The 22,979-nt window shown below is 48.2% G+C and overlaps 1 pseudogene; it reads left to right on the top strand.

The window, feature by feature from the left end:
• The first annotated feature begins 204 nt into the window (after nt 1–204).
• Nucleotides 205–21,205, top strand: LOC123821516 (annotated as a pseudogene).
• Nucleotides 21,206–22,979: the final 1,774 nt, after the last annotated feature.

Raw genomic sequence — 22,979 nt, 5'->3', positions numbered from 1 at the left:
ACTGAGTCCCAGGCGCGCGCGCTGTGTGAGGGGGAATGTGGGGGGGGGGGGGGGTAACGTGGCATGGGAGGAGACGAGGGGAGGGTGGATGTGACGTCCTGTGCGGGGGGAGTGGGCGGGGCTGGACACAGCCGCTGTTCACTCTTCTGGTGCTGATCCGCGCACAGGCCTCTGGTGGCCAAGGAGCGCACCGGGGTCCCGGAAGAGAGGCGGTCCCGGAAGAGAGGCGCGGGCGCGTGGAAACCCGGAAAAGACGAGGAGCGCTGCCACGTCGCGCCCGCTATGACTCCTGTGGTTGAGGTTCCCGCCGGCGACCGCGCGCCCGCAGCCTTGGGGGCGCAGCCGGGCTCCCGGGAGGCTGCGCTTTGAGTCTCCAGGGCCTCCTCCAGCCGCTGCCGTCCCGGAGAAACACTGGGCCCGCGGTTGCATGCCGGCCTCGCTCTCTACGGCCCACCTCGGATCACGTCCTCTGCCACTGGCCGCCATGGCCTTCGCCGCCCCAGACAACGCGGGCTCTGAGCTCAGGCAGCCGCCGCGGCACCCCGCGCTGCGTGGGCTGCTGCTGCTCTGCCTGTGGCTGCCGAGTGGTCTGGTCTCACGGCCAGGCCGCCGCCCCGCATCGCTGTCCGAGATGCACGCGCAGCTCTTTGGCACCTGGAGGACTTCCGCCGGCAGCTGCAGCAGGAGCGGCCGCAGGAGGAGCTGGAGCTGGAGCTGCGTGCTGGCGGCCTCCCACAGCAGAGCTGTCCCGGGCGGGGCGGCGGCAGCTACAGCGTCATGTCGGACGCCATTGTCCGCATCAAAGACTCTCTCGCGGCGGGCGCCAGCTTTCTGAGGGCGCCCTCGGCAGTGCGGGACTGGCAGCAGTGCTTGGCAGCTTCCTGCTCTGAGCCGCGCTGCTCCGTGGCGGTGGTGGAGTTGCCCCGGCGGCCCGGGTCCCGGCCCCAGCGCTCGGATGTTACCTCTTCAACTTCACCGCGAGCCGCCGCAGCGTCTGCAGGTTCGCGCTGCACCGGGGCTACAGTAGCTACAGCCTCAGCCGCGCCCTGGAAGGGCAGCAAGACCTGGAAGCTGGCGTCCCGGCCACCGCCCAGGCCTCGCCTCGACTGGGTAAGCAGGCCACTTGGGCCCTGTTGTCCTTGCACCAGTTGGGTGGCTGCCTCTGGAAGATTCGCCTGGCCATGAGCACTGGGCCCTCCACAGCCAAGTGAGAAATGAAACATCCTTGTTCCAAATGACCTTAGTTGCGGGCCTGCAGAGGAGTGGCTTTGATTTCTCAGTCTTAGGGATGGTTTCTGAAAAACCCCTGTAGATCGGGCAGAAGCAGGCACGCTGGGCTGATTTTGCAGTTTTTTAGGTTTGGTGATTGAGGCTGATCTGAGAGGATTCACGGAAATTCACTTTAAAGGAGAAAATCATACAGCCCCCCTCCCCAAAAAAAGCCCCGTTTGTTTCAACCTCAGGTTTAGGGTATGGTTTGGTCAAGTAACTGCAAGAGCAAAATCGAATTATGTCCCTGATTACTCATAACACTGTTACTGAGTTTGGCTCTCCGTACTCACGGTTCCACCTGTAGTTGCTCTCACCAGATAAAAACGGGGAAGAGCACCTGTCGGGTGTTTCTGAAGTGGGTCCGTCTGATATCCATGCACTAGCGTTCCCCTTCATAGCGTGAAAAGAAGGGACTTGATTTTAGTTGAAAATAAGAAAGTTTAGGGTACATCCCCTTTTTTAAAAGCTAAAATCATGCTTTTCAAGTGATAGTTTTACTTTCTGCAGATGTTCAGAAGGAGAGACTCAAGACACATAAGAGGCACAAGACGTGGTAGCTGGAGATTAAGGTCACAGAGGGACTAGAGCTTTGATTGAGATCAGCTCAGTGTTTGATCCCACGCTCTGTTTGATTCAAGATGAGGTGAGCAGACTCAGTAGGTCTGGAAATCTGGAGTCTCCCTGCCCTGCAGGGCCAATGGGAAGGGTCTGGAATCTGTGTGCACAATGCCCAACCCACCTCCACAGAGGGGGAGGCTCAGAACCCTTGTCACGGGGGCAGACGTGGCAGGTCTCATCCTAGAAGCAGGCACTGGGAAGGACCCCCAATTTGCCCCTGAAGTGGGGGCAGGAGGCACTTTTACCTGGACCCCCACCAGCATCCCTGAACCAGGCCCATGGACGGGGCACATGAATTCTTTCTCTCATGCAAAGGCAGACTCAAAAGGCCCAACAGCAGAAAACCAGAATCCCTTTTCCTTATTCTCTAGGCAGGTTTGTACGAAACCGACATTATCATCAGCTCATGAGGAGAAAGACTAGAACAGTACTCACTATAGATGATGATAATCACATTGAGGTTATGGATCATTTTTTTTCTAACGTATTGCAATTTTTAAAAACACACTTTAAAAAATGATGGGATTTCACCTGTACTACCCAGGCCTCTCTTTCAGTCTGGCTCCACTGCCGTGAGTTGACTTCGGGAGGCCCTGCTAAGGTCTCAGCCTCCGCTGCGTCCCCTGTGCCCACACAGCCCAGATCCAGATGGCAGACCCCTCCTGGTCAGGAAGGCTGTGTCTACTACAGCAGTGCGCTGTGAGTCAGATTAGTCAGCGGTATCATTGTTCTCTGTGTAAAATGCCAGTTGATCTGCCCCACCAAAATTGCTGTGTCTCTTCTCTGTAGATCTTACCAAGTATGTTTCATTTAGAAAAGAAATCGGTAATATTACCGTAGTACTTGACACTGGTTTATTACATTTTTATGATGCAAATTCAAAATTATCTTGTGCTTCAAAGGCAAGTCAAATATTTTTAAGTGTAGCATACTCCTTTCCTTTTCTTATCATCATTTTTTTAAAAATTTTAAGGCCTGTTACTGAGTAGATAAGCTCTGGCTTATTTTAAAATACGTTGTGCAACATGATTTCTCTGGACTTGAACTGAGGGGGAAATGTTTCTCTGTTGTTTCAAATATAACAGTGATCAATTTACAGGAGATGAGGGTTTCACTGTGCTCTTAAATCCTATCTTAAAGCTCACCTAAAGAAAAGTAAATCATTAAAAAATGATTTTTTCTTCCAGCATGGGAAGATTCATTAATTTTAAAATATGTGGGCTATTTCAACACTTAACTGCTTCTTCTATCTGGAATCTTTAGGGTTAAATCTTTGAGGTTTTACGTGTGTGTGTAGACATATATACATTATTACATCCATTGGTATTTATAGCATATAGTTAGTTATATTTTAGCTTCTGTACTTACAAATAGTATTTTAAGATACATTTCAATGCAAATAGCTGGTAATCCTTATATAGTACTGCAGAATTATAGGATGCATTCCCAAATTATGAAGTGGTTAACCATTGTGTGGAAAGCCAGAACCCAAGCAGAGTTCTCTGTTAATCTCTATAAAAGGGCCCATTAGTAACGCAGTTGTTACATCTCTCTTTACCTGGGAGAAGCAGAATAAAGACATCAGGCTTGGATCTTTGCTCAGAGGTGGAAAAAGTCAGAACAAGTTTCTTCTTAAGCAGTGGCTTATTGAAATCTGAGTTACAAGTCCTCACTGTTTTAAAGGACTCTAAAAACGGGACTCATTTTGTTCTCAGTAGACATTCAGGTGCACTTGTTCTTTGTAACATGCTCATTAAAAAAGGCATCTCCCTTTGAGGCTGGCAGCAGCCTTCTCATTCAGACAAGTCGCAGCTCCAAGAGCTGCATCCCCCTCACATACAGGCCCTGTTTCTGGGCCTTGAGGGAATCACTAGTTGAGAAGATAGGGCTGGACAGGTAGGTCTCTAGAATCTGGAAGGGAATGGTGACTTTTAGATTAGCATTCCAGAAGCATTGTTCTAGCTGCAACCTGTGGAGAACAACTACCTGTTGTTGCCTCTTGGGAAGCTGCTAGGATTGCCCCTAACCTCACTTGCCAGGCACTGGGACATCTGGGACCCACAGAAGTTTGCTTAGGAGACAGCTTTGGTGGCAGAAGAAGAAAGGCAGTGCCTTACTCACAACGTCATTCAGACTGAGTCAAGGAGGAACTAGTCCAGGCCAGCATTTGGACCAGAGCTTTGGCACTGGAGGGTGGAAGAAATAGTAGATACCAAAAAGGGTGTGTGCCATCCTGTAGAGTTTGTGTTTCAAGTGATACTACTGAATCTCTTTAAAATACATCTGCACTTGTGTATACTTACTAATAAGAACCTTAAATCAATTAAAATAGTCACAACTCTGCTTTTAGAAATGCAGCTTCTCCCATCAGTCATCACTGAACCAGCTGTCAGTTAATTATTAATATTTAAGTGAACATGGCCCTGCCTGGTGTGGCTCAGTGGATTGAGCACCGCCCTGGGAACTGAAAGGTTGCTGGTTCAGTTCCCAGTCAGAGCCTGGCTTGTGGGCCAGGTCCCCAGTTGGGGGTGTGTGAGAGGCAATCAATCCATGTTTCTCCCGTTCACTGATGTTTCTCTCTTTCTCCCTCTTTTCCCCTCTCTCTGAACATAAATAAAATCTTTTAAAAAAATATTTAAGTGACTATAAGTAGCCTTCAATTATTTAGTTCCATTCTAGGTCACAGGTAAATATTATATGTATGTGTTTTGCTTTTGTGGAACAACTCAAAACTCAGTGTGCTGGCTTCTGTTATAAAAATTAGTTTATTAGAAGCTGTGAACTTCTGCTTTCCTAGCTGAAAAACTAGACTCCAGAAAAGTTCACGTGGGCTTTATTTTGCGTGGGTCCAAGAACTTGTCTTAACTTCCCAGTGTGATTTGTTTCCCATGCATTGGACACTTTACATCATTCCTGTTTTAAAAACTTGAGGACAAGGAAAATCTGTCTCAGAGGTGGACTTAGTTTTGTTTAAGGTTTGTTTCAGGAATTTTTGTTATAAAATCATTTAACAGAACTTGGAACATAAGTGGTTTAAAAAGTAAGTGAAAATTTCCCTCTGGAGAGTGAAACTCCTTCAGATGGACGCATTGGAGGGCCTGGTTCCCTGTCGTGCACCCACAAGCCTGTCCTTGCTCTTGCTCATTCCTGACACGCCACACCTCTTCTCCTGCATGTATTTCAGCTCAATTCTGTATTCATACTGTTGTTTATTATGTAAAGAAAATACAGTGAAAATCAATAGGAAAATAACTTCCAGTTGCTAGATATTTTCTCAGTGGTTCTTTGCTGGACTACCTCTATCCTAGCAAACAAGATACTTCTCCATTAGGAAAAGTAGGGAATCATCTCTCCTGTGAATTACTTTCTTTCACAGAAAAGGATGAGCCTCCCCTCAGCAAGGCCGGGCGGGACGTGGTTCTGCGTCTGCCCGCAGACGAGGTGACTTTGGATGGCCGTGAGAGCACAGATGACCATGCCATGGTCCCGTACGAGTGGGCACTGCTGCAGGGCGACCCGTCGGTGGACATGAAGGTAATTATTGTCCTTCTTCATTGTCACGAAAGCTGATGTTTGCAGCAAAGTGGTGTTTCCACTTAGGTTTCCAAAAGGCCTGTCAGCCGGCAGAGAAGGTCTAAAATGGAGAGAGTATAAAAGTGATTGTCCACAAAATGGTTTAGTTTATGAATTTACTTTTCTACTGAGTAAACAGTGATCCTTGTCATTTGTTTTGAAGCTTGCTTTGTTCTTGCTGCTTTTTTTGTTGACTGCTCCAGGATACAAAAAAGCTCTGGGGAAAAAGACTCATGCTTTATTTTAATGACTGAGATTACTATTTAAATTTTTGATTTCTTCTTTTCTTTGTTTAAGATTCAGGTAGAAAATTTGAAAATGCAAAGCAGCATAAAGAGGAAAATCACATTCTAATGAACTCACCCTTCACACGATCCAGAAAGCAGTCATCTTACCTAGCAGTCAGGCCTGCTTGAGATCACTGACTGACTAAGTGAGCATGTTCCACTCTGATCTTCACCAGGCTCCTCGGCCAAGCTGCAGTTGCTGTGGGTAGGAATGAGCCCCTGTTGGCAGCTGCAGACACACCCGGAGTCTTGAGTCCCAAGGCTTGTTGTTAATCTCATCTGGACAGCTTCTGGTTAGCAGTATTTCCTGGTTTGGGCAGATAAACTCCATCCAAACCACTTTGGTTAGAGGAAGTGGGAAAAATCAGTGTTGGTTTGCTGGCTCTGCCCCAACAAAGAACCACAGACTCTGTGGCTTAAACAGATACTGTTTATCTTCTCACAGTTCCGGAGGGGAGAAATCCATAGGTTCCAGTGGGGTTGGCTTCTGTTAAAGCGTCTCTTCTTGGCTTGTCATTGGCTGCCTTTTCCTTCCTGCATCTTCACAAGATCTTCCCTCTGTGGGGACACATTGATTTATATTCTCTCAAAACAAAAACAAAAACAATCACCTAGTCCCTCAAGACTGATTTCCATGCACTGATTTACTCGATGGTTATGTAGTCTTAGAATGGGGCCGGGCCCCCGTTCAGCCTGGCACCCAGCCTCCCACCCATATAAGAGCCCCTCCTACACATCCCTTCAGGGCTCTCCCACTCTCCGCCCAGATACTTCCAGAGACGGACGCTCACTACCTCACGTTGTGTCCTATGACGCCTTCAATCAGCTGTAGTCATTAGGCAAACAGGTTGTGTCTCCCTGTTACTTCTGTGCATTGGAGCAGAATCTTCTCTTTGGAAAAGCATTGAATGCCTCTTTCTTTTTTAAAAAGAAATTATTGATTGATTTTTTTAAAGGGGGAGGGAAGGAGGAGAGAGAAAGAGAGATAGAGGAAAACAAACATTGATTTGTTGTTCAACTTATTCATGCATTCATTGACTGATTCTTGTATGTGCCCTGACCTGGGATCAAACCCACGACCTTGGCATATCGGGCTGATGCTCCACCCAACTGAGCTACCTGGCCCGGCACATCTTTCTTTGTTCTGGGTGACAGTTGCTTAAGTCTGAAAAAAATTAATGTCACCACTTGGAATGCTCTCTCGGAACGGAACACCCCCACTCCTTTCAGATGTCTTCACATGAACTGAGGGCCAGAGCGTCCACCCTCCAGCCTCTGCTGGATTTTCTCAGAGTCATCCCTCTGATACCACTAAAGTCTGATACCACTAAAATCTGACACCACTCATTGAACCCCATATGTCACCTGAAGTTGTGTGTGTCTTCCTGACACAGATGCCACCTCCTGTGATCCAGACCCCTCCACTTCTACTAGGGAGACTTAATTTACATAAACTGCTTTAGTGGCTGCGTCACACAGCAGGTCTGCGTGGCGTCGCCCATTCGCAGGATTACCTGAAACCTGCTTCGTCTTTTACAGACACCGCTGCCCTGATGGTGTCTCCGCCTCGTTTGTGTCATTGAGTTGTTGAACCTGAGGGCAGGACCGTATGTTTATCCTTTTCACATACCAACTTCTGGGTTTTCATCTGCCGTAGAAATCATTTGAACTTAGAGGGTCAGCCATCAGACTTACTTATCACCCTTCTGTGCACTGTGTCAGCTGTGAAACTGTTCTATCCTCACGGAAACCCTTGAGAACCGAGGTTGATCAGGAAAGGTTCGTGGACATAGCGATCGCATCACCGGAGAGCTCCCCGGACAGGGACGCTGCCTACTCGTGGGCGCTTCTGGGGTACGTCTGTCCGAGCAGTCACAGGCCGCCTCTGCTACCATCTGGCTTTTCATCGCACTACTAAAAGCTCTGTCCTGTAAATGAAGAATGGCACTTATGAGTGTTAAATAAGGCTAATGGTCCAGTATGGTAGTTATTGAGGATATTTATAAAGGAGCAACAAGATTAGACATTTCTTATAGGCCTTTCCGGCTGACTGCCGGGCCGTCAGGAGGTAAATCTGGACCGATTTCCCAGCCAAGTGCAGAACAGCGATGGCAGGTAGACCTGGAGTCACAAAACCACCACCCAAGTGACAGCGTCTGTGGTAGGAGAGACCCTGCAGCCGAACTGTGACTGTCTTACAACGAAGTATACCCACAAGCACCCGCAAAGTAAACTCTCATCCTGCTGTGACTTCGTCATAATAAAGCGTCACTGACTGAGGGGCCGCGCGGTGGCAGGTGGTTCAGACACACCCGTGCTCCTCAGAGCCGCCCCACTAGGGGGTGCCTTCCCATTCTGTAGATGAAATGGCCCTAAAAAGCTGTGAACGACTGAAATGGCAAGAGATTACTGAATGTCTGTCAGCAGAATGCTGGCGGTTGGGGGGCAGATTTTTCAGGATGTGCATTTATTAATTCTAGAAAACAGTTAGTAATGCAAGTGATTCTTGCCCATAGAAATGCAAATAATTTTTCCATATAGAAATGTAGTGTTTCTGACATGTAGAAAAGTGCGTTTCAAAGAAGACATTTCAGCACTTGTAGGTATTAATCTATTAATACACTCATTTCCTCACCTAATAGGTACTAATAGCAAACTTGGTTCAGTTTTGCATGTACTAGCAACTTTGTACTAGCCATCATTCCTGACTGCTTATATCCTTTCCGATTCTCCTGTGAATTAGCAGAACACCTTTTTGGCTCTCTTCAATTAATGAGTTAAAATCATTGATGCGTGTTCATGTATGTGTGTGAGATCATGGTTTTTACATTTTGAGAGTCTTCCTGAACAGTAATTAACAGCCTTCAAGGGCCACCCCTCTGGTCCCTGTTACCTGGGCAGCCAGAGTTCACACTCCACGATTCCTGCCAGGAGAGCTGGACTCTCCAGCCAGGTCACTGTTTTCTGAGAAGGGGCTCCAGCTGACTGCAGTGTGAATGCACCCCCACCCCCAAGCTGGGGAGTGGGGCCAGCTGGGAAGGGGCTTGGGGCGGGAGGAAGGGCAGTGGCAGCCCAGCATAGTGCGGAGGTTAAGTGGAAGCCCGTGTTGGATGAACACCCCTCTTCTGAAGCCCTTAGACGATCCCTGAGTCTCGGGGGCTCTCGCTGTTCCCTTCCCCCTGAGCACCTGCGGCAGCCCCCTGAAGTCCTCCTCTCTCGTCCCCCGTGGTCCCCATCTGCACAGACTCCTCAGCCCTCCTCTCGTCTCCCGGGGACAATAGTCAGTGTCCCTTTGCCTTGCAACAGTTTGGGGCCAGGTTGTAGGACCGATCTTGTCACGTCCAAATGACCCACCCAGGCACTCGGAAACCAACAAAACCCAGTGAGGGCCTCGCCCTAAGAGGAATTATGCTGCCACCTTAGTGATAACAAGATTGGCAGCTAACTGTTTTAGCACCTAGTGCGTGTCCAGCACTGTGCTCAGCCCCTCATGGAGGGACAGCTCGTGTTCCTGGCCTGGTTTCTCCATTCAGGAAGAAAGAAGAGGAGAGAGGATTCGTCAGAACCAGGGGGCTGATGGCTAGATTTTAAAGTTACTTATTTCCTGCTCTGGAAAAAGATATTCTACCTCCCCTTAACCGAATGTTAATCTAGAACACATTTCTTAAATGCAAGAATACAAATTTTTTCTGGTGGCTCATTAGATGACACTGAGTTTCATGATTATTCAACATAATACATTTGCATCTGAAGTCAGAATGTAAAATATGACATTCAGGAACACGACACAGAGTACAAGGATGTTCAGGGAGATTTGGTCTTCATTTGTTTGTGGATCGATTTGCACTCATCAGATGTGGAAAATGTTCTAACCAAATGATTTTTGAATACCACATGTAGTAGCAGCTTACCAAAACGTGGGTGTTGTTCACACCAATAAGTTCATTATTAAATTCAAGCCAATTGCCCACTGGCTTGACTGCCCTGCATAATCATTTTAAGTAAATAGGCAGAATACCATCTAAATAGGGACATGTTTGAGAGTGAAAGGGTGTGGTTTCAGTAATGACACCAGGCGCACAGAGGCAAACTGGGACGTCCCTGAGCAGACAGAAAACCTGATGAAATCCAAGTTTCGTGAGACGGTACGGTCCGAGGTTTCCCGGTCAGCCTCTCTTTCAGACTGCTCTCAACAGGTCAAAGGAGTATTTTAAAACTGACCCAGAGAGAAAGGTTTTGGGAAGCAAACTTAAATAGACACAAGAATATTGACTTCTGCCCTCCGTGTTTGGCTCAGTGGATTGAGTGCCGGCCTGGGAACCGAAGGGTCCCTGGTTCAATTCCCAGTCAAGGTTGTGGGCCAGGTCCCCTGTGAGGGACATGCAAGAAGCAACTGATTGATGTATCTCTTGCACATCAATGTTTCCTTCTCGTTTTTCTCGGTCCCTTCCCCTCGCTCTAAAAAATAAATAAATGAAATCTTTAAAAAAAGAAGAACTTAGGTCCTGCCAGCAATAAGAAGATGAAAGAAGTCAGATTCTTGTTCCAGTCACCCCAGTCAGAGAGGCCAGGAGCGCCCCGGAGGTGCTTTCTTTCACACTGAGCACGGGGCGTGGAGTCTGCACACACCGTGCCCAGGAGGCCGGCTGTTTCCTAGATTTCTGTGTTTGTTTTTGCACGCTGCTAAGAGCTAAGTGGCCTCTCCCCTCCGATTTTCTGCACTGTTTCTTCGTGCTTCTGAGTCTCCTTCCTATTTAAGCAGCTCTGCTTATATCTGAAAGCATTTTACACTTTTGACATTAAAAAATAATTCTTCTCTGATTGGGTTGGGTTAGAGGCATGAAAGGGAAATGAGGGCAGAGTTGAAGAAAACTGTAGACGCATTCTGAAACAGTAAAGCAGCAGTGACATTTGGTTGGGTTGCAGAAGGGAAGAATAAGTCTGTTCTTCCCTCTGTTCTTTACTTCTAGAGGCTTCTAATCCTGGCCAACTTTAGAAGCAGGCCACTATGTACATGGTGTGTTTTAAGAGGATTTGACAGAAAAGAGAGAGGCTTTAGTCCAAAACTATTTCTCCTACTGATTCCTGAAATCTCAATATATGCAATTTAATTCTGCCTTAATTACTGCCTTCTCTGGTCCTATTCTTTTGAAAATGATCCTCTTCTGGGACAGGTTTATATGAGAAATACTCAACTCTTTTTATTAACCATTAGAAGCTTTATTCTTTTTCTTAGAATAATGTATGATCATTTTCTACATTGGATTAATTTGAAGATACCCATTCCATAATTTATAGTAAAATTTAAAATTATGCAAAAAATACAAATTAAGAAAAAGAAATAATATAAATGCTGCTGATGGTTGTAAAAAAATATCCAAATAAAGGACCAAAAAAATAAATACAGTGGCTACTGATGGTTGTCTTAGGGTGGTTAGTTAAAGTTGCTTTTTCTTTACTGTCTTTTTCAAATCATCAGCAATATAACTTCGTTTATTTTTCCTGAAGAAAATGGGTATTAAAATGATCTTTTCTTCCTGATCAGCAAATCTGTGAGTAGATGCCTCGACACTGACCAGAGAAATTCCCACTTCTTGAGGAAACTCACTTAACACCTTACCCCCGAATTGAGAAAGACGGTCAGTCAGAGGTCTGTTCTTTGTAAAGATGCTCTAACTGCATTCATCTGACCATGTGTAACAGGAAAGGTCAGGCCGCTGGACTCATTTTGCTTGTCTTTGTGGAACTCTACATCCTATGTGTGACGACAAGCAGACGGAGGGAACCCTGAACTGAAGAGCAGAGTCTAAACGTGTGTTTGCCTGCAGTGTTATATCTAGACGGTTAGAGCGCCAGTTCATTTTTTGGCCTCAGGGGACCTGCTCATTGTCTTCTTCCCACTGCCTCCGGCAAGATGTCATGGGATCACGATAAGGATTATTACGTCAGTCAAACCACTTGTAGAGATCTCATCCAGTTTTCCAAGTTAGATTAGTCCAGACACAAGGCAGAAAGCTAGTTGCATTTTGTACCACGCTACCTCCCCACTCGTTTGTACCTGACTTACACCCAATTGCCTTATAGACTTTAGGAGCAACTGTTGGGTGGCAAGAATAGTTAGGTATTATTTTGTACCTAAGTGTATATAATGGTAAGTGTGTTACAATAATGGTAACTAATAATATGTGTAGGTGTGTGTGTAACTTAGTGTATATAAATAAACCCAACTGTGGTATCTGATACTAGATCACCTTCTTGGGAAGGCGGAGTTGAGTCAGAACAGCAGGCTGGGTGTTCTGCGGGAGGTAGTGGTTTAGCAGAGGCCAAACATCAAAGGCTCCAGCAGGTCTTGGGCAGAGATTAGAAACTCCTTGTTTTACTAAGGTTACAAATTGGGTATGGTGCATAGACCTGTGTGTATAAATATGCATATACTTATCCTCACTCCTGACACTTCAGAACTGTTTAGAGATACTTTAAATCCTTTTCATTTTTCCTGGTAGATTGGTAGAATGTGAAAGAAGAGAGGTTAAATATGACTCTAGGTTCCAAACCACAGCTCTTGTCTTGTTCTAAACCTTATTCGTCTGACTCTCTGATCATCTCTGCTTGTTCTCAGACCGCCTGCCCCCTTCAACTCGGTGCACCCTTGTCTCTGAGCATCAGTCACCCACTCCACCCTCTTCTAAAGTGATCTCCTTCTCTCCAGCTTTCTCACGGCTGGCCTTTCAGGTAGCAGTGAGCACTCACAAAAGTGACCCCTGTCTGGCCCCCTGGCGGTGCACTTGGGCCTGAAGACAGTGTGACAGTGAGGCAGTGAGCACCGCCTCACACCTCTGTGAAATAAACAGCAGAGGACAGGTGACCTTTCTTTGCCAACTCTCCAGCTTAAACCTTTTGCCCCAAAAGGGATGGGACAACTTGTAGGCTGTTTTACAAATCGGAGGTCTCAATTCTGCCTGCCTCAGTGAGTGACAGTCACTTTAATAGTTTCCCTGTACCCAGCTGTAAAAACAGGGCAATGCCATTCAGCTTGAGATGAGAATGAAAGCAAAGGAGAGAGTGGATATATTTAAGCATTTATCATACTAAAGCTCTTTTTTAGATTAAAAAAAATAATTTATGCAATTTCTTTAGGCCCTACATTAAGATTTTTTTTTACATGGTTATCTCATTTGATCCTCATGAGGCAGGTGCTATTACTTCCATTTTACAGATGAAGACACTGAGATTTACATTGGTTAAGTGGCGTGTACAAGGTCACACAGCTGGTACATGGTAGGGCCGGCATTCCAACCCAGGTCTGCTAGACACCGGGCTCCACGCCCTTGACCACCTCACCTGCGGTCCTTCCCTGTGGTCACTGGATCACCGGGAGCCTGTTATGTGCAGACTCCCAGATGCCCCTCTCCAGAGCCACTGGCTCAGACGCAGGCTGAGCTGGGAGATCTGCCTGGTGGTGACTGAGCAGCCTGAAGTGTCACAGCCACTGACTGTATCTCATTATGCTGCTGCCAAATGGTCGTACAGCCTCCTGCTCGTGGGTTTATGGTACTGGCAAGTCCTCTAAGGTTATGTGCAGGCGTCCAAATCTAGGATTTCATAAATAAAAACAAGCAGGTGAGTTATTTCAAGTCCATCACTGCGTCAGTGTTATAAAATGTATAAGGTCAGAGTTCGTTGGTAGAGAATAATTTCCAAAGTAATTCAGTTAAGTGGAAAGGAATCTTCTGACAGGTGGGACACGAAACAGTATCATTGGGGCGTTTAAACAAAACAGTGTTTAGATTGAGCATCTAAAAGTGATTCCCAAAATCACACCGCAGAGCAGGACCTCAGAAGCTATTGCTCTGGCCGTGACCAGGACGCTGCTTTGTTGTGAGGAGAGCAGAAGTTCGGGGTGGTGCCCGGCTTTAGGGGGTGAGCAGACACCCCTGAGGGTGATCAGCAGGGAACAGCTGGGGGCCTGGGATGCAGAACAGAAGCCAGGGAAGCAGGCAGTTCAGAAGACAGAGTGGCCAACACTGTTAAATACAGGCAGAGGGCCAGTGTAATTTTTTTTTTTAAAAGACAAGGCTAAGAAGTACTGTTGACCTTGATGCTAGGTGACCTTTGCAGGGTCGGTTAGTGAGTTTTTCCAGCACCGTTTCAGGGGGTGGGGTAAACAGTAAGTGGACAAGAATCAAATACAAACTGCATGTGCAGCGTGGCCAGACAGTCCTTTCAAGAAGTTGAGTTGAAATGGAAAGGAAACCATATGGCGGCTAGAGACGACCTGGGGAGTTTTATTTGCTGTTGGTTTGTTGTTAGGTCAAGAGAAACTTGAGCAGAGAGGTCAGAGGGAAAGGGGTCAAGGACCAGGGTGCTGCCTAAGACCAGGACAGCTGAGCCAATGACTGCAGGAGGGCGTGGCAATGACTCAGATTTGGGCACCTTGGAGGTGGAGGGTGGAGCCTGATCCTGACCACAGCGGAGGTCCTGATTTCCTTCTTGATGTAGATGAGGTCACCAGCTGAGAAGGAAGGGCTGGTACAGGGCATGGAGCTGGGGAGCAGTACAGGTTTGGGACAGGGGCTGTGAGGACAGGAGGACTGCCCGTCAAGGGCCTTATAGCCCAGGTAAAACGGGAAACTGGGGGTTCAGAGTCGGGCCAGCCTGCCAAAGTAGCGCTTGATTCAGCGTCCCGCAGCCTCGGACAGGAGGGGAGAGGCAGGTCGTGGGCCGGGCAGCAAGGACCACACCGACTTCCAGTCCAGGACGGTGTGGGACTGCACGCGTCACGTCTCCTAACCAAACGTGATGTTTCCCGTCCCGTGGCAGGTACCTGAGTCGGGAACCCTGAAGCTGTCCCACTTGCGGGAAGGAGCGTACACCTTTCAGCTCACCGTGACGGACAGCGCCGCGCAGAGGAGCTCCGACAACGTCTCGGTGACCCTGCTGCCCCTGGCCTCGTCCCCGGGAGGTGAGGAGGAGGTCCTTCCCTCGCATTCTCAGTGGCCAGCGGAGGCCAGGCTGCTGAGGCAGGATGGTATCGATCGGCTTTGCAGGGTCTAGCACCACATTCCACGGGGGGCGGACGGGGGTTGTGGAAGGAGACAGTCTCTGCCAAAAGTGCGATCACGGACGTGGGCTCCGTTCAACAGTGCTCTGGGCAACGAACGCTGCGGGATGGGGTGGGAGCACCCTGTGTGAGCCAGAGGGACCCGTCTGCCCTTGAGTCGGTTTCGAAAAAGGGCTTTTCCGGGGAGGACCTCATTGCAAGCTGGGTGGCCTGTCTGATATGTGCGCTCAAGAGTAGGAAGTACATTGAAGACACGTGAGAATATATGAAGTGCGTGTGTCAGTATGAAAGGGCTGTTTAAACATTTGTGCGGACCGTTTCTGCGGACGCACAGGTGCATTGATAACACAGATTTTGCTGCCTGTTTCGGGCCCGTGTTCTGCTGCATGGTGTAAACCCATCTCATTTATATGTGGCTTTCTTTCGCAAACGTCTACATTTCTAAGAGTAGCTTGCCAAAAAATCATATGAAACCAGGACCACTGAAGGTCCAGACAGGTTGCAGAGGGAATCCCCGCCTCTCACTGGCGGGGAAGGGCTGAGACTGGTGCATCAGACGCTCCTGTCATTGGGTCTGCAAGTGCGTGGGAGTGTCCGCAGTGCGCAAGCGCAGTGCTGGGCCCAGGGTGTGGCTCCGAGACCTGGTCCCAGCCCCGGTGCACTGAACCGGCACGGTCACTAGCCTTGGCTCTGGTGAACTTGCAGCTTGTCTGTGACATCCTTGCAGCATGTCTGTGACATCCTTGATTGCTCAGTGCGTGGGTGGTAGTCGGGCCAGCAGTTGGAAGAGTAAGGAAAGGGAGGTTGGAATGTGACTGTGAATTACTAGCACTGTTGCTGATCTCCTCTTCCATCAAAGACAGAGAGGGATGCAGGCGGTATTTGTACCTTGAGACCTGAAGTTCCCATTTAAACGTTACTATCATTAAAATTATACATTAAAAAATATTACGCTCAGACTCACAAAAAGAAGGGGGAAGCGGGTTAACTTTCCGGTGTTTGTTAGTGTCACGTGCAGGGGACATTCGAACCCACAGACTGAGGCCATCGCAGCCATCTGAAGGGCAGTGCGGGTTGATCCCCAAACCGCGGTCACAGCGCAGCTCTGAGGGCATCAGCAAGCTCCGTACACTTCTGCTGTGTGCCGGGTGCCGTGTTTGTGTGAAGCAGAAGGTGTGACGTGGTGGTGGTGTCCCAGATCTGGGGCAGCTGTGCTTCCGATCGAGGGTGCGGTAAATAGCTCCTTGCACAGGTCAGGCTGCTGTTCCTTCTGGGAGGTGCAGCCTATGCGCGGAGGGCCTTGGCTCCCAGGACCGGAGCACTTGGAGACCAGGGTGCCTGGGGGCTGCACCTGCTCGGACCTGCTGCTGCCGCTATCTGTGTGCTGTGTTGGAATCGGAAACCTCGGTACCTGTATGTCTACTGGGTAAACTGTTTGCTGAATTGGGGGGGGGGGGGAGAGGGGCAGGGGCGGTGGGGGAGGGAGAAATGAAGGAAGGAGATTTTAGAATCCCAAGGACTTGGCAACCTTGGTGATTTGCATTCCCCAGGGAATCAGAGCATGAGCAGCCTTCAGAGTTTGGGGGCTGATGCTCAATCCAGCCAAGGTTTACGCTGACTCTGCGGGAAGAGGGGTGAGTTCATGGGTACAGGCCAGACTCCAGGGGCTGCCCACAGCAGCTCTGGGAGGCAGCGGAGCCATCAGCCCCGCCTATGCCTTTGCCAGCCAGCCCTGGGGACATATCAACAGTCTGAGTGTCTTCGTGTGCTGGGCGAGCACCAGGGCCATTGGAAACGTGACACTGTCTCCAGCCAGTCACTCCCCAGCACAGGACGGTGGGCCTCAGAGGGCTGTCCTCCTGCGATGGAGTGCAGGCCTGGGCAGGGACTGAGCAGAGAGCTGATTCTGGGAGAAAAGTGCTCGCTCTCAGGAAGAAGACAGAGAAACCCTGCCTTCCCTGCAGAAGTGAGGGAGGGGTTGCTGTGCACAGCCTGGGAGGGAGCAGGGGCCTGTGCTGAGATGCACGGGGAGGCGGGGCTAAAGCACCCCACCCCCACTTGTCCTCCCTGGTTTGTTCACTCAGGCCCATGTCCCAGGCCCCAGAGGTACATTGCTGGTCATACATTTCTGGCCTTTCTCCAAAAGGGTAATAAAATGCATTCAAAGTGGCAGGCAGTTATTGGGATCACTTTTGATTACCAAAAGGCCTCTTGAGCATAGGTCTAGTGTATATAACTCTATATAGGAGCTAAAAAAGGATGCTGTACTACGGTCTGCCCTCCAGAGTCACTCACTGGTTAGAATGGAATAACACACTATGAATTAAATAAAACACCGCACTGAGGCATTGAAAACCAGAGGTGGAGATGAAGAGGTGTTTCTGTCTCTCTATTGCAAGTATTGGTCTTCTAGTTAAGACCCAGCTGTAATGGTAACCAAGGGTGGCGGCCCCTTCCGGGGCGAACAGACAAGCACATACCTCTGCTGACGTGATGACGACTCGGCACAGTGTTGGATATAGGGGCTGCATGTTCTCAGGCTTCAGGGGATAATAATCCACTCAAAGAGCCAGCCAACAGACACTTCCGGTATGATCTAGATGAGTGGTCTCCCAGTAGGGTCCCCCACAAATGGTGAAGACATTTTTAGGGTGGAAAAAAAGACACAGGGATTTATGTTTTATGAATTTTAATCTTCTTTTCTAAGTTCTCAGTGTGTTTCATAACATGCACAGAATGTTAGCACAGAGGTACATGCATGTTATTTATAGACGGGAGATGTGTGTTCACCAACATGCTGTGAATTGGGACACGTGGTCAAAAGTTTAGAGACCACCCGTTAGAAAGAAATGGACAAATTATAAATACGGATCTATCTCCAAAACTACCAAGGAATAAGTAAACTTCAGTGTATTTAGGAATTTTATGGACTCATGTGGACTCAGGGAACGTGAGCAGTGGCCATGTCCTGCATGGGGTCCAGATTCCCCTTCACTCTCCCTCTAAACTCCTTCCCTGCTGACGGAAGCAGAAGCTCCTTTTGAGGCCCAAGTTCTCAGTCACAACCACAGGCCCCTTGCTTCCTCTTCTTTCTCAGGAGCCTTAACCAATCTGTCTTTTCTCCACCCTCGTCTTCCTCTTGCACTCCTTTGCTGGCCTTTACCTGCCCCGCGGTGGACTATGCAGCCAGGACCTCACCTGAGCCTGCTCACCACGCTTGGCCACCTGTCTCAGGGGAGTGGCATCGGCGCCACTGGCGCGGGTCCTGAGAGAGTTCTCTAGTCCATCCCGTCCCTGGGGAGTTACGGGCTCCTCCTGTGCCTCCAGCCTGATCTCTTCCATCTGCATTCCCAGTCTCAGGAAGTCCCGCAGCTGTTACATAGCTGAGTCTAGTAAATTTGGCTCAATCTGGAGCGGGGAATGCCTTTTAAGAAAACGTATGATAGCTTCTGTGCATTGCACTGTGGATTAAAAACTCCTAAGAGCTCCAGAAGGGAGACAGTTTCATTATTTAAAGAAAATAAATTCATACCAGCTGGTGTCTAAAGTTTCTGTTTATTCTTTACTGTACCAAGGTGGGAATGGCAGTCCAATATGATCTAGATGAATGGACAAGTAGGGTTCAAGAGTAAAAAGTTAACCCCAGTGAAAAGCATCACTTAGGCAACAAGAATGTAAGACACCGCATGTATAAAACATGGCCAGCCCCCTGAGGGCCGCACAGGGTGTAGCCGAGGAGATGATGGGGTGAAGGAACGCACGCAGAGGCAGACTCCTGAGTGAGGAGGCCAGGTCAGGAGGGGGCAGGCCAGAGCTGCTGCTTCTCTCCTCCCACCTCGCAGGCAGTGTCGGCTTGGAGAGCAGCCCTGCAGTGAAACCCGCGGTGATTCCTGAGAATTTAGTCAAGGGGGCCGAGAAGAGACCCCCCCCCTTAAATTTTCCAGAACCTGTTGCTCCAGCTCCGATTACCGGGTGTTTCCTCAGTGTCTGCCTCTCTTTACCCACGTGCATCGCATCACACATCTAGTCTCTGTTCATCTTGACGCGGTGGACGTCGGCGTTCCTGAGCTCCTGTGCCTTGAGTCTTCTTTATAAATAGGGTGCTCGAAGGCTTGCTTGCGCTACCACTTCTTCTGTGACGACGGCTGTTGCATCGACATCACACTGGCCTGCGATGGAGTGGAGCAGTGCCCGGAGTGGAGCAGTGCCCGGACGGGTCTGACGAAGCTTTCTGCCACAGCCGTGAGTCAGCGGCGTGGCATCTGGGGAGAGGGGGCGTCAGTATTCTCACGTGCAATGCAAAGTCAGTATCGCTCTTTTTCTGCCCCGTTTCAGGTGAGACTTTATGCGAACAAGCTTTGCCTTAAATTAAGCAGCATTTATTCTGAGTCTCTAGTGCTGGTTACAAAGGTCAGATATTCTGTATTGCTGACATTTTTCAGAAATTGTTTTTGATTTTCCAAAAGTTTCTTCACCATCCTAAAACTGCTCTATTAATACAGTCAACCTCAGTTCTCAAACGTCTCGGTTCTTGAACAATTTGGTTCTCGACCAAGCTGTTCATGGAAAAAAACCTCCTGGTTGTCCAACAGGGTTCTGGGTCTCGATTCTCCACCCAACAGCCCTTTCGTGCGGACACCTGTAAGATCAGCACGCGCCTCTCAGGCCACAAACAAAGAGATTCGGATTTTGAACAAGTCGTTTCTCAAACTGTTTTCAGAATGAATTACCGAGGTTCTGCTATATATGCTTTCAGAAAGCTTAATGAGATAACATTTGTTTTGGTAAAATTTTTAAAGAAAATTTGTGATACACTAGGGTGTGGCTAAGTCACCTAAAGCAGTCTTATGTCACATACATAAACATGCAGCATAAGGAAGAGGGAAAGCTGCAGAAAGTTCCTGAACTGCTGGTTTGAGGAAGGATGATGGTTCTCACAGCCTTAGGTTTAAATGTTTCATCTCTGTCAGTTTATGTGTGAGAGGTAGAAAGTGAATCATTGAAAGAGGAGGCATCCCTTGAAAGCAAGGGAGAGAAGTTTTCATGGGGGCTCTGACATGTCTTAAATGCATAGGTGATTATTCCCCAGTACCCATGATTTCAACTCTACTGCAGATTCAGTGGTTTTCCTTAAAGTTCAGAAAAGGAAGCCAGCAACTAACTAGCTCTTCTACGCTTCAGTGAGCCTGGAGCAGAAGGCCGAGACTCACATAGCGACTTCCCAGCCTAGACCCACAGGACCAAGCAAGGATGCAGCAGGCGGCTTCTTGCTGGAGAAGTCTCAGAAAACCACGGCCCCAAACAGGCCACCTGCATCATCAGACACGGGGAAGAGGGATCGTTCCACCTTTCGGGGACCAAAGATTCAAACGGACCCTGTGATGCCAGGAAAGGACTTGAGACAGGTTCTCCACAAAGAGCCTCATTTTCTGTAATGACACTGGCTGAAAATTAAGGTTATATTTGAAGAGTGTTAAGGAAATAGCTCAAAAGGAAGAAGAGTTAAATGAAGAATTTAGCCAAAAGAAAAAAAAAAACACCTGACATTTGCTCTGATTATTTATAGTCAGAAACACTTACTAATTGCCTTCTTACATTCATAACTAGATGCACAATCCAGAGGTATCACTATGTTTATTTGTAAATAAATTAGAGTTAGAAAGGTTTATATTTTTAATCCTCATGTAAAGACATGCTTATTGATTTTAGAGAGAGTGGAAGGGAGGGAAGGAGAGAGGGAGAGAAACGTTGAGGCCAGAGAGAAACATCGATAGGCTGCCTTTCATACCCGCCCCATCTGGGCACGGCACCCACACAGGCCAGGCATCTGCCCTGGCCGGGCGTCGAACCCACGACCCTTCAGTTTACAGGATGATGCTCCAACCAAATGAGCCACACCGACCAGGTCTAGAGCTTAAAGTTTTACCAACTATGTTAAGGAAACTAATGCCCTAAGTGTTAAATTTCAGATTATTTTGAGACAAAGCAGTATAACCCCTATGTATTCACATGTAAATCCTCTTCACACTAAGTGAATGAAAAGAAAATATTATGTTGAAATGGTTGCATGTGCTAATAATTCAGAATTATGCTTTCAATTTAACTAAATCCGTAATTTATAGTTTAATAAGGCCAGTAATACTTTTAAAAGCATTCACACTGCTGAAGCATTGCAAGCTTATATCATTCTAAATTTCTTTTTTATACATTTATAGCTGCATGATTGTATGACATACGAAAAAGAAATATAGATGATCACAGTTATGTATGCTTTTGCAAATATTTTCAGTACTCAAACTCTGTATACATTCAAGTGATTTGTCACTATTTTAATGACTTATGAAAAGTTTGTGTCCATTGCAGAAGATACAGAGGATACAAATAAAAATAGCTTTAAAATATCACCCTTTATTGGAAACAAAGTTGAATGTCTTTGTATATTTGCTTACAGTATTTTGCTTATCCACTTTGTAGATTTTAAGTGCCTTCATACAAATATGTTTGCAAAAAATCCATTCTGGACTTTTGTTTTTGACAGTTGAGGTTAAGTGCACTTCAGATGCCCGCTTTGCTCAATTCCTTGTGGATCCTGCCACCTAATGGTCAATTTCAGTACTGCATCCCTGCCTTGGGATTTTAGTCCATTTTCTCTTTGTGGCGAGGACAGCCACCTAAGAAACTGAGTCCGGGCAGGCCAGGCATTTTTGGCAGGAGGCATGAAGAGCTGATGGAGAGAACTGAGCTTTCAGAGGCCAGGGTGGATGCACTCCTGCTGTGTCCCTGTGGTAGAGAGGCCCACGTGGGCATGAATGAATTCACAGCAGGCAGAGTGGAGACCCAAGGCCAGGTCTTCTGAATTAGGTTCCAGTCTCAGCTCTGCCTTTAGAACCTTGAGAGACAAGTTGCTTCCTGTCTCTAGACCTCAGTTTCCTCACAGTTCACACAGGATTTCAAGCAGATGACCTATGGCCCCATGCAGCACTGAGTCTGTTTCAGGGATGCTAAATAGCCTGAGGTTCATGCAGCAGTGCATCAGCCCTGATTTGTGCTGGGTGCTGCTCAGCGCTCCTGTCACCTGAAAGGGACCAGGGCTGAGGCAGGTCTGACCCAGCACGGTCTGGAATGTGTGGGTTCTTGGCTTTGTGCAGGGAAGATTTCCCAACGTGAGTCCAGATGACTTTGAGAGTGCATTTATTAAAGCTGGGGACAGTGAAACAAAGGAAGGGCTGCAGATAGAAGAGGCAAGCTCACAGCAACAGCAGTGAACCCAGCCTAGACTGGGCTGCCTTGACTCAGGAAGGAGGTCACAGTAACAGGAGTGAGCCACCCGGGACTGTGTGGGCTCAGGAAGGGAAGTTACAGAGGCGAAGGGACACAGGCTCGGGGGGTTAGCCCGGAATGAGCTGCCACTGCCCACTGCTCCCCTAGTTGCAGGTTTTGTGGGGACCCTTAGAGCTTCGGAGAAAGCAAGCAAAAGCAAACGCCAGAGAAAAGGCAGCGGGGAGGGGTGTGGGCGTGCTCAGGGAGGAGCACAGACTGGGCCCTTTTCCTTGAGAGTTTCTGTCTGTCTTCTGAAGGGGGGGTCTCAGGGGAGGGTCTCAGCAGAACACTCAACAGCTTCCTGGGTGTGTCCTTCCAGGTGCTGGCACATCAGAATGAGTGGGCAGGGGATTTGGGCTGATTCTCTGGTCAGCTTCAGGGTTTTACTATTTTTATCTTGTGTTTATCTGGATCTAATTGGACTTTCTGTGATTTATTCCCAACTCTTTCTGTTGTGGGGTTTGGCTGGCCCTAATGGGGCCATCGGGGTCTCTGTTCTGTCTCTGCCTGAGCAGGGTGATGTAAGCTATTCGTTCTCTTGTTGGGGAGGAGAGGTGTCAACCATCTGCTCACAAGTGGCCTTGGTTAGGGAAGACAAGAGCTTGTGGTTTATTTGGTTCTTCACTGCTTGGCCTGGTTGAACTGTTTTCTCAGCCCCCTTCATCCCACTTGCCCAGTAATCTCCTAGCTTCCTGCGCTCCTGTCCAGCCCCAGTGCTGGCTCCTGGGGAGTGAGGACCCAGCCTCAGAATCATCTTGAAAATAACACGCCAGGCTGCCACCACCAGGCGTGGGAGTTGCCACCCAACTTGAAATATATTTGCATCTCAGACAGTGATATTAAGGCTT

The sequence above is a fragment of the Phyllostomus hastatus genome, unplaced genomic scaffold (assembly GCF_019186645.2).
Source record: "Phyllostomus hastatus isolate PE091 unplaced genomic scaffold, TTU_PhHast_1.1 phas_contig_40, whole genome shotgun sequence".
In the NCBI taxonomy this organism is placed as follows: Eukaryota; Metazoa; Chordata; class Mammalia; order Chiroptera; family Phyllostomidae; genus Phyllostomus; species Phyllostomus hastatus.
This window is presented reverse-complemented; position numbering and strand designations above follow the sequence as displayed.